Below are 11658 nucleotides of genomic sequence, written 5' to 3'. Positions count from 1 at the left end.
AAAGCACAAGACAACGAAGACCAACCACGAGACACAACCTCTCCAACAAGAGGGCGGTGGCCGGAGCCACCTATGTTTGAGTCAATTGGTATGGCACCGCGAAGAATTATCCTTGGGCCCATGACCAAAACTCGTCTTTGAAGCACAAGTACCATCAAAGATGGCTAATGTGAAAGAGTTGATCAATTTATGCATAAAGGGGGAGGGAGAGTTCATTGAGAGAACAAGACTCCCCCTATGTCCATGCCTACACCTAAACTAGACAACAAGTTGAGTGTGGTGGGAGGTGCAAGGTTCAAGTCACATTGCTCGAATCAATGATATTTAGCTCATGCCTTAACTCGCGAAATCTTGCTTCATCCAAGGGCTTGTGAAAATATCTGCAAGGTTATCATGAGTGTTGACATACTTGAGCTCGATCTCCCCTCGCCTAATATGATCCCAGATGAAGTGATACCGAATCTCAATATGCTTCGTCTTGAAGTGTTGCACCGGATTGAGAGAAATCTTGATGTCACTTTCATTGTCACACCAAAGAGGCACTTTGTCACAAGTGACACCGTAATCCTTTAAAGTTTGCCTCATCCATAGGAGTTGTGCACAACAACTACCGGCCGCCACATATTCCGCTTCGGTGGACGAGAGAGACACACAACTTTGCTTCTTGGAAGACCAACTTACCAAAGAGCAACCCAGAAATTGGCACCCTCCGGAAGTGGACTTCCTATCCACATTGTCTCCCGCCCAATCAGAATCCGAAAATCCTTCAATCTTGAAGTTTGCTCTTCTTGGGTACCATAAGCCAAAGTTTGGGGTATGAGCCAAATATCGAAAGATTCGCTTGACCGCCACATAGTGACTTTCCTTCGGTGCAGCTTGAAACCATGCACATATTCCCACACTCAACATGATATCTGGTCTAGATGCACAAAGGTAAAGCAAGGAGCCAATCATGGAGCGATATAACTTTTGATCCACCGCTTTACCATTGGGATCAATGTCAAGTTGGCACTTGGTAGGCATTGGAGTAGAATCCGGCTTGACATCACTTAGCTTGAATCTTTTGAGCATGTCTTGAGTGTATTTGGCTTGGTTGATGAAGGTGCCTTCTTTTCTTTCCTTGATATTGAAACCAAAGAAGAACTTCAACTCTCCCACCGAAGACATCTTGAACTTAGAGGTCATGAGAGCGGCAAATTCCTCATTGAAAACTTTGTTAGGGGAACCAAAGATAATATCATCAACATATAGTTGGCATACAAACAACTCCCCTTTGACCTTCTTAGTAAAAAGAGTGGGGTCGATTTGCCCAACCTCAAATCCACGATCTTGTAACAACTCGGTAAGGTGGTCGTACCACGCACGTGGGGCTTGCTTAAGGCCATAGAGTGCCTTATCGAGTTGATACACATGATCCGGGAAGTAGGGATCCTCGAACCCGGGGGGTTGCTTGACATAAACCAACTCATTAATAGGACCATTAAGAAAAGCACTCTTCACATCCATTTGTTGTAACTTAAAGTTGTGATGGGAAGCATAAGAAATCAACAAACGAATGGATTCAAGGCGAGCAACGGGAGCAAAGGTTTCACTGTAGTCGATACCCTCGACTTGGGAGTAGCCTTGTGCTACCAATCTTGCCTTGTTGCGAATGATGTTCCCATGAGCATCTTGCTTGTTCTTGAATATCCACTTGGTTCCAATGATGTTGTGGTTCCCCGACGGCCTTGTCACCAATCTCCACACCTTGTTGTACTTGAAGTTGTTGAGTTCTTCATTCATGGCATTGAACCAATCCGGATCTTCGAGCGCCTCATAGACCTTTTGGGGTTCAACACAAGAGACAAACGTGTGATGTTCACAATAGTTTGCTAACTGTCTACGAGTGCTTACCCCCTTTCTTAGGCTTCCAACCACATTCTCCATGAGATGACCTTTGGTGGTGAGCTTGGAAGCAATCTTCACGGCACGATGCTCTAATTCCTCCTCGGATGTGGAAGGAGGAGGGTTAACTTGACTATCTTGAGCACCGTCTTGAGCTTGTTCCAGATCTTGAGCTTGCTCTTGATCTTGAACTTGCTCGAGGGGAAGAACTTGACCTTGGTCATCATTTGGTGGTTCACCACCATCTTGAGGTTGATCTTGCCCTTGGTCTTGTTCACGAGGTTGAGGGCCTTCAGTTTGTTCTTCGGAAGCGTGTGGGTCTTGGGGAGGTGATGGCTCCACTTGAGTGGAGCATTGTCCTTCTCCTTCGGCCACAAGGGGTTCCTCAATGGGTAGAATATGACCAATAACCATTATTCTTATGGCTTGGGGAGGAATTTCATCACCTACATCACAAGTACCACTTTTCTCAACTTGGGAGCCGTTATTTTTGTCAAACTCCATGTTACACGTCTCCTCAATGAGTCTGGTGGACTTGTTGAGGACACGGTAAGCATGAGAGTTTGTAGCATAACCAACAAATATGCCCTCATAAGCTCTAGCCTCAAATTTAGACAAACCAACACCTTTCTTGAGAATGAAACACTTACACCCGAACACCCGGAAGTACTTGAGGTTGGGCTTGTTACCGGTGAGTATTTCATAAGGAGTCTTGTTCAAGCCTTTGCGGAGATAGAGCCGATTGGATGCATGACATGTTGTGCTGATGGCTTCAGCCCAAAAGTTGTATGGAGACTTGAACTCCGCCATCATGGTCCTTGCCGCATCCATCAACGCCCGGTTCTTCCTCTCCGCAACACCATTTTGTTGAGGGGTATATGGTGCAGCATATTGATGCTTGATCCCCTCATCACTAAGAAACTCATCCAAGGTGTAGTTCTTGAACTCGGTGCCGTTGTCACTTCTTATTGTCAAGATCTTTGCATCATGTTGACGTTGAGCTTCATTTGCAAAGTCGATGACGGTTTGTTGAGTCTCACTCTTCCTCTTGAAGAAGTATACCCAAGTGTATCTTGAATAATCAATCACCAAGCAATACTTTCTACCTCCAAGACTATCAAAGGATGGAGGCCCAAAGAGATCCATGTGAAGGAGCTCCAAGGGTCTCTTCGAGTAGATGATGGTCGTGGGAGGGTGAGCCTTCTCATGAAGCTTTCCTTCAATACAAGCACTGCAAGCTCGATCTTTGGCAAAACTGACATTTGTTAGTCCACGAACATGGTCCCCCTTGAGAAGACTTTGCAAAGATCTCATATTGACATGGGCTAAACGGCGATGCCAAAGCCAACCCACATCAACTTTAGCCATTAGGCATGTCGCGGTCTTAGTGGGTTGCTCCGAAAAGTTAATCACATAAAGACCGTTCTCGACATGCCCAACAAAGGCTACTTTAAGAGTCTTGCTCCACAAGAGGGCCACGGTATCAATATCAAAGAAAGTGGCAAAGCCCATGAGTGCAAGTTGACAAACGGAAAGAAGATTGAATGCAAGGGACTCAACAAGCATGACTTTCTTGATCGTTAGATCATGAGATATGACAACCTTGCCAAGACCCAATACCTTAGAAGACGAGGCATCACCCCACTCGACATTGGTGGGCACAGAAGGAATCTTGTGCACGTCCACCACCAAGTCCTTGATTCCGGTCATATGATTCGTTGCTCCACTATCGAGCAACCATGATCCCCCACCGGAAGCAAACACCTACATGAGATCAATGCTTGGTTTTAGGTACCCATTTTGTAATGGGTCCTTTGATGTTAGTAACAAGGGTCTTAGGAACCCAAATAGACCATTCAATGTACTCAGAAGGAGAACCAAGAAAATTAGCATAAACATGCCCATCACTAGCACGTCACAACACATAAGAAGGGTTAAAGTCGTCGGCTTTGTTGGAGGAGGTGGTTTTGCCCTTTTTGACATCAACACCCTTCACATTTTTCTTCTTCTCCTTAGGAGCACCCTCTCCCTCTTTCACAAAAGTTTGCTTTAGAGGAGGAGGTCGTTTAGTCTTGTCGTTCTTCTTCTTGTTCTTGGACTTGGGTGCGAGCCCAATTCCCTCCTTGGCCACAACTTCCTTTTGATTGCTCAAAAGGTCGTTGAGGTTCTTCTCACCTTGAATGCATGTCACAAGGCCTTTCTCAAGTTGATCCTTCAACTTGGCATTCTCCTCCACAAGATGCACATGCTCACAACACGGGTTAGTGGCATATGCATTATCAATTAATACCATATGAGGAAAGGTGGCCTTTTCCTTGGTTAGCTTAACTTGGAGTTGAGCACGAGACTCCTTGAGATTAGCATGAGCACCCTTCAAGACATTGTGGGCCTTGTCAAGTACATCAAACTCCTCCTTGAGTATAGCATGATCAACCCCAAGTTTAGCCTTCTCGGAAGTTAGCACACGAGACACAACAAGTGCATGATCAAGATCTTTCTTTAACTTAGCATGGTCATTGTTGTGTGACTCCTCAAGAGCCAAACAATGCCCACGCTCTTCCTCAAGAGCATTAGAGAGATCCGATATCTCATCGGCATAGTCACGATTATGACCTTCCATCTTAGAGATGGTTTCTTCGTGAGCCACGATCATGTCATTGGCTTCACCAAGTTGTTCCAAGAGAGCAACAAAGTGCTTCTTGGATTTGCCCTTGAGCTTACTCATAAAGGACTCAAATTCATTCACATCCTCATTAGAACCCTCATGTTCATCAATGCATCCCGCCAAAGAGGGATTAGTAATGATGGTGGTTTTGATGTTGGGGGTTACCTTGTTAGAGGCTTTGGCCATGAGGCACTTGGCGGTGATGTTCTCGTTGGGTGAATTGAAGAGAGACATCCGGGGAGTTGTGGCAATGGCAATGGATGCCATGGCCATTGCTTCACTATCTTCATCATCATTGTCATCCTCAGGTATTCTTCTTGAACCACCAACCCTCGAGTAGGAGTCTTTTTGGTGAAGTTGTTCTTGTTGGGTAAGGACTTGGCTTTGTCTTTTCGGATGAGCTTGGCACCATTGTCTTCCCGCTTCTCGTAAGGACAATCCGCAACGAAATTGCTCACATTGCCACATTTGTAACAAGTTCTTACTCGTTGCTTGCCCTTGAAGCCACTTGAGTTAGTCTTGTTTAAATTGGGCCTTGAGTTCTTCTTGCTCCAAAATTGCCTTGAAGGAAGAGCCATGTGCTCATGATAATCATATTTTGTATCTTCGGGGTTGCTCTCCTCATCTTCCTCTTCCTCCACAATCACCTTGGCCTTCAAGGCAAGGTTGGGCTTCTTTTCCGTTTGAGAGTGGAGCACCGCGTTGTCGGCGGTCTTGTCCAAGATGCTCATTGCAACGAACTCATCCAACATTTCACTTGAGGTGATGGAGTGGAAGTATGGTCTTTGACAAATGATGGAGGACATGGCCTTGTTGTAGGGCATCATGGCCTATAGGAACCTGCGCTTGATCCAATTGTCATCCGTGTCCTTGCTCCCATGATCTTGGAGTGAGACCGCGATTTTGGTCACTCTCTGAAAGAGCTCACGAGGTTCTTCATCTTCTTTCATTGCAAACTCATCGGCTTAGTCTTGCACCAGTTCATAGTTGGAGCGTTGAATGCTTGCACTTCCCCGATAGAGAGACACAACGCATTGCCATGCGTCTTTGGCCATGGCATGGGGTCGGAGATGAGGGAGATCTTCGAGAAGGATAGCATATTGGATGATGAAGAGAGAATTCTCATTGAATTGATTATCCACTGCTTCTCTAGGGGTGAAGTTGCTTCGGTCATGTGGACAGAGACCTTCTTCAATGATTCTCCAAAGATTAGTATTCACATGATTTAAACGACGCTTGAAGCGATACACCCAAGAATCAAAATCCTCATTTTTCACAATCTTAGGAGGAGGGCCGACATGATTTAAATGAGTAGAGGGAATCAGTCCTCCATAAGTTGGAGGTTCCACATCGGCAAATATGTCGGTGCCATTTCTACCACTAGTAGAAGGACCCTTCTCACTATTAGCTTCCCTTTGTCGGAGTTAGCATCTGTCACCTTGTTAGTGGGATCACCCACTTGCAACAGCGAGGTAGATAGTTTAAGTCCTTCTAAGAATTTATTAAACATGCTTTCAACCTTGGTAGTCATGGAGGTTTTCAATGTGTCCAAGGCCACATTGAATTCCTCACGGGACACCGAGGTTTCCCCATCACCCGTAGATGAGATCGGATTCACACTGGAGTGCTCCTCCACCACACCGTCTACGGTGTCAACCATACTCTTCGGACGACAAAGTCCTTAATAAAGAGACGAGGCTCTGATACCAATTGAAAGGATCGATATACTTGACTAGAGGGGGGGTGAATAGGCAACTAACAATTTTTAGCTTTTCTTTACCAAATTAAACTTTGCATCAAAGTAGGTTGTCTAGATATGCAACTAGGTGAACAACCTATATGATGCAACAACAACAAGCACACAAGCAAGTAAGGGATATAACACAAGTAAGCTTGCAAAAGTAAAGGTGCGAGATAACCAAGAGTGGAGCCTGTGGAGACGAGGATGTGTTATGGAAGTTCCTTCCTTTTGAGGGGAAGTACGTCTCTGTTAGAGCGGTGTGGAGGCACAATGCTCCCCAAGAAGCCACTAGGGCCACCGTATTCTCCTCACGCCCTCACACAATGCGAGATGTCGTGATTCCACTAATTGTGCCCTTGAAGGAGGCGACCGAACCTTTACAAACAAGGTTGGGGCAATCTCCACAACTTAATTGGAGGCTCCCAACGACACCATGAAGCTTCACCACAATGGATTATGGCTCCGAGGTGACCTCAACCATCTAGGGCGCTCAAACACCCAAGAGTACCAAGATCCGCTAGGGATTACTGTGGGGAATCAAATTTCTCTTGGTGGAAGTGTAGATCGGGGCCTTCTCAACCAACCTAGGGAGAGAGATCGGGCGAAAATGGAGCTTGGAGCAATAATGGAGCTTGGGGATGGAAGAGGTGAATCTTCTTGGAGAAGAAGACCCCCTTATATAGTGGGGGAACAAATCCAACCGTTAGCCACCACTCAGCCCGCGACCCGCGGTACTACCGCATCACAGGAGCGGTACTATCGCACGGGCCTGCGGTACTACCGCGGCGGACCGCGGTACTACCGTGGGCGCGGCAGAGCTTGGACCTGAACAGAAGAGCACAGATAGGGCGCGGTAGAACCGCAGGCAAGGTACTACCGCGACCCTGTGCGGTACTACCGCAGGGCAGCCACAGATCAGACACGGTAGGCACAGATGTAAAAAATTACATCTGTGACTACCTCCGCAAAGATATTATCGATGCGAAAATCCGACACGGTATTACCGCGAACTAGGGGTGCGGTACTACCGTGAGGGGTGCGGATGTAAAAAATTACATCCGCCCCTACCTCCGCTCCTGCTGCTGCACCTGGCCAGGCGACACGGTACTACCGCGCCGCAGCACGGTACTACCACGTAGGGCGCGGATGTAAAAAATTACATCCGCCCCTACTACCGCTTGAGGAGCGGTGCCAGGCCAGAACTCACGGTACTACCGCTTAGGAGAAGCGGTACTACCGTGGAAGCCCATGGTACTGCCATGCCAGAGCCTGGTACTACCGCTGGCTCCTGCGGTAGTACCGCTCAGAGGAGCAGTACTACCGCCAGCCTGAGAAGAGCAACTCGAAGTCCTTCATTTCGTAGAGACAAGGTGAGACGGAGGAGAACTCCAAAGAGCCAAAGGATAGGCGGTGCTAAAGGAACGTGTACGTGAGATTCCATCCAAACCTTTGCAAAGCGGACCCTCTCTTAATAGTACGGCTTTCCTATGACTCAACTCCACCGAAAAGAACCATAGACAAACGCCGTCTTCAATAATCTTCGAGGGGCAACAAATCGTCTTGTGTTTAGTCATGATACATCTCAAAAGCTCAGTACACACGATTAGTCCGCAAAAGCATTGTCATCAATCACCAAAACTACTAAGGGACAAGAATGCCCTTACAGACGGGCTATAGATTAAACTAACTCACAAAATTCATTGGCTGGGTAGGACGGCCTGGTTTTGCCCCAACATAACTCTGCCTCTATAGGTTCTTCATGGCCAAGATTAGCACGCCCGAGAGATACTTGGGTCTACCAAACCGAGTGGGAGATTGAAACAAGTGGACTTCCAAACCATGTGATCCCAAACCGGGAGAACTCCAAAATCATGTGGCAACATGTCCCAAGGAAATTAGGATAGGATTTCTAGTGTTGTAACGATGGGCAAAAGCAAGGGAGATATATAACTTTCAAAATTAGCACATCAATCGTTCCAAATGATAAGTGCCACACGTGTGGCATGAAGTAATCCTTCTCTGATGTTTTTCACAACTAAAGTTGCCATCTGAGAAAAAGAAACCCAAAACTCTAAAACTGGCTCCGAAGAGAAAGTTGCCATGCTTGACTATTAATGTTGTCATCCTCGCATTACTAAACTTGCGATAAAAAATGTTCGGAGTTGTCATGTGTAAGTGCCACACGTGTGACACTTATTAATGTCCTTAATCATCGGTCTTCTCAGATCAGATTGGTTTGGGGGGGGGGGGCATGATTGTTGTGAGCGGGTTTGAGAAATATAAAGAGATTGGTTCTAGAAAAAATCAATGTAAAATTCAAACAAAGAAGAACATGCCAATTTAAATTCTAAATATTCATGCATGTTACATAATATTTGATTTCTCATACCAACTAGGGGCACCGTGCTTTTCCAATTAGCCAAAGTGCATAAGAGAAATAGAATGGACGAACCATGTTTTCACATCTAATACATTCCACAAACTATATTTTGTTACACCTAAACATGATAGTCATGTACTCTGGAAGCTTCTTCCAAGTTATTTGTTAGATTAATACACTACAGAATACTCTACCAAATATTATCTTTGATATTTAAGGACTATGAAAAATGAGACATATAAATGTGTCATAATACAAACTAGTATACAACTCTCCTAACTTTAGAGTAATGTAGGATGCTTATTTTTTAGATTTATGGTGAAATCCACTGTAACTAAAATCTTAAACCTCCCAAACCGAACTAATATAATAAAACATTATTTGCGATAAAATACACTATTGCTTTAATACAACCACATGTTTTTTAATCTTAAGAGTGTATTGGAAATATGTATATTTTCAACATGATTAAATTGTTAATTCTACTCGGCATGCTTAAAAAATACAGTATTCAAGATAAGACCTTAAATGATGTATCAATAAGAATAAGATAACTAAATGACCTAATTAGTTATAGTGAAATAAAAAAAAATTATTATAAATAAAAATAGGTGAAATGATTCACATCTGCTCCTACAAGTTGTTAAACCGATTATTGTCCAACTGTAAGGATGCACTTGTAACAAACTATAAAATATTGTAATAATTTACTGATGTACTAAAATCAATAAATAGTTAAAAATAATTCGGGCCTTCGTCATATCACTTTTAAAAATAGTAGGCGTGCCTCTTTGTTATATGAGAAAGCAATACTTATATAATGGTACCAATTTTTCAAAAGTCATAAGGGAAACAAAGTGATTATGCATCAAATGTCTAAGGGTTGTGGTCATTATCGAGACAAATACTGATGTCTTTTGTAGGGTAACTAAATGTATATCATTTTGAACTTTTTATTCTCCTCAGTTCATACATTCTGAAGTTAAATATTCTTTATTTTCTAGGTGAAGGTTGATTTTGATGAACAAGTAAATTATGAGTATTTTTAAGCATTATTGCAATACACTCAATGGAAAAGATTACTTAACATTGGATGAACTTCAAAAGGCTTATAATTATTTAAACAGTAGTGCAAAACTGCGATAATGTTTTAGACATGGATAATATTCTGAAAAAGAGTATATGTCGGATGGTGATTTCTCTTACAATGCCTTACTGGACTAAGGAAAATGGAGAAGAGAAAACTATGAGTCTACTACTTTAATTTTTTTAAATAAATAGGGACAATTTGCATCTTTAAATCTTCACATCATTAATCTGATATATATGAACAAATTTGTGGTTATCGATATGCGGAAGCAGCCAAAGCCATTTGAAAATTAAATTGTAAAGTTGCTGGTTGTTTTGGTAAAATAAATATTTACCACAAGCTTGGATTATGGCATCGTCTTAGAAGAGCAGCTCATAATGTTGAACTTTTAACATTTTCTATGTGAACTTTGGCTACCCCACGCCCCATTTAGTTAGCTTAGTGCACTTTCTCAGATAAAAAAAACTCATGGGAAAGATGAAACATGGATTTTCAAAACCTGGGCATATCCTATCCCTACAAAAGAATTTGGCCACACTATTTATGTTTCAAAAAATTATGAGAATAGATACAAGTATGTTTCTGAAAGAAGGATACACGTGTTTGTCCATTTAAATTTTTGAATAAATATAACTATTTGTGCAAAAAATACAAAATAATAAGAAGCAGTGTAAGTTACAACAGCTTGCTGCCAAAACAACCAACATGTTTTAGATTTTACACGCACATACTTGTATCCATTATCTACATGCGTTGTTCTTTTTTCCGCACCTAAAAGTTATTATAGGTATCAGATATCCCTGGTATCAGACTAGAGGTTTCCAGGAAACATGACATAAGCTGACCCTTACATGCAAACAAAATGAGAGCCATTGTCTAAAGTCTTTAAAAACCTAAAGTAGATCAAGCACTGATGCACTTGTGAGCGGCATTTCGGAGCTCGGTATATCTGCAACCAAGTGAACAGTAACTAAAAAATCTGGAAAGAAAAACTGGAGCTCGGTACAAAATAGAAAAAAATTTATCAACTTGCACTGAAATTACATCCAATGAGCTTGTAAAAAAACAAAGCTTAAAAGGTTGTCCAACGCTGCAACAAAATTCAAGCTCGGTTTTTCGGATGTCATCTAAGTGGAAAAATCTATAAGCATCTTTCTTTGCAGAAAAAACATCCAATCTATTCATAAAACATCATGGCAGTACAAAAAATATAAGAAGTAACAAAAATTACGTCCATGTTTCTAGACCACCTAGCGACGATTACAAGCATTGAAGCGAGCCAAAGGCACACCACCGTCACTAACTCTTCTTCATAGGAGCCGAGCAAACCTTATTGTACTATACAATCGGGAAGTCTTCCCCTATTGTTTTTGGTCAAAAAGAAATCAGGAAGTCTTCAATCTAAGGACCAGCGCTGCACTAGAACAACAACTGTTGTCAATGAACATAAACGTAGACCAGAAGGAACCAATTTGTAGACACATGAACGCGTACGAACAATGACGGGATCCACGCGGATCCATCAAAGAAAAACACCGAACTAATCCCGCGAGATCCACCAGATGTACACCTCTACACGTCCTCCGACAACGGGAGACGCATCGTTTGAATGGGGGTTGGGCAGGAGAACCTTATTCCAATTTATAAGAACATTACAACCAGGGTTGCAAATATCCTATGGACATGTTCGGGCACGTCCGCGGATAGTGACATGTCAGCCCCTATTTGTCCTTGCCTATGAAAGTGTGTTATATCGACTAGAGGGGGGGTGAATAGGCGTATTTTATGGATTCTTCACTGAGGAATTTACCGGTGAGGAAATTCCTTACCGAAGAACTACTAGCAGCGGAATAAGTACTCAGAAGTAAGCATAACAGGATACAGACATAGTCATCATG

Source organism: Triticum dicoccoides, chromosome 7B (genome assembly GCF_002162155.2).
Source record: "Triticum dicoccoides isolate Atlit2015 ecotype Zavitan chromosome 7B, WEW_v2.0, whole genome shotgun sequence".
Taxonomy (NCBI): domain Eukaryota; kingdom Viridiplantae; phylum Streptophyta; class Magnoliopsida; order Poales; family Poaceae; genus Triticum; species Triticum dicoccoides.
Note: the sequence above shows the minus strand (reverse complement) of the source record.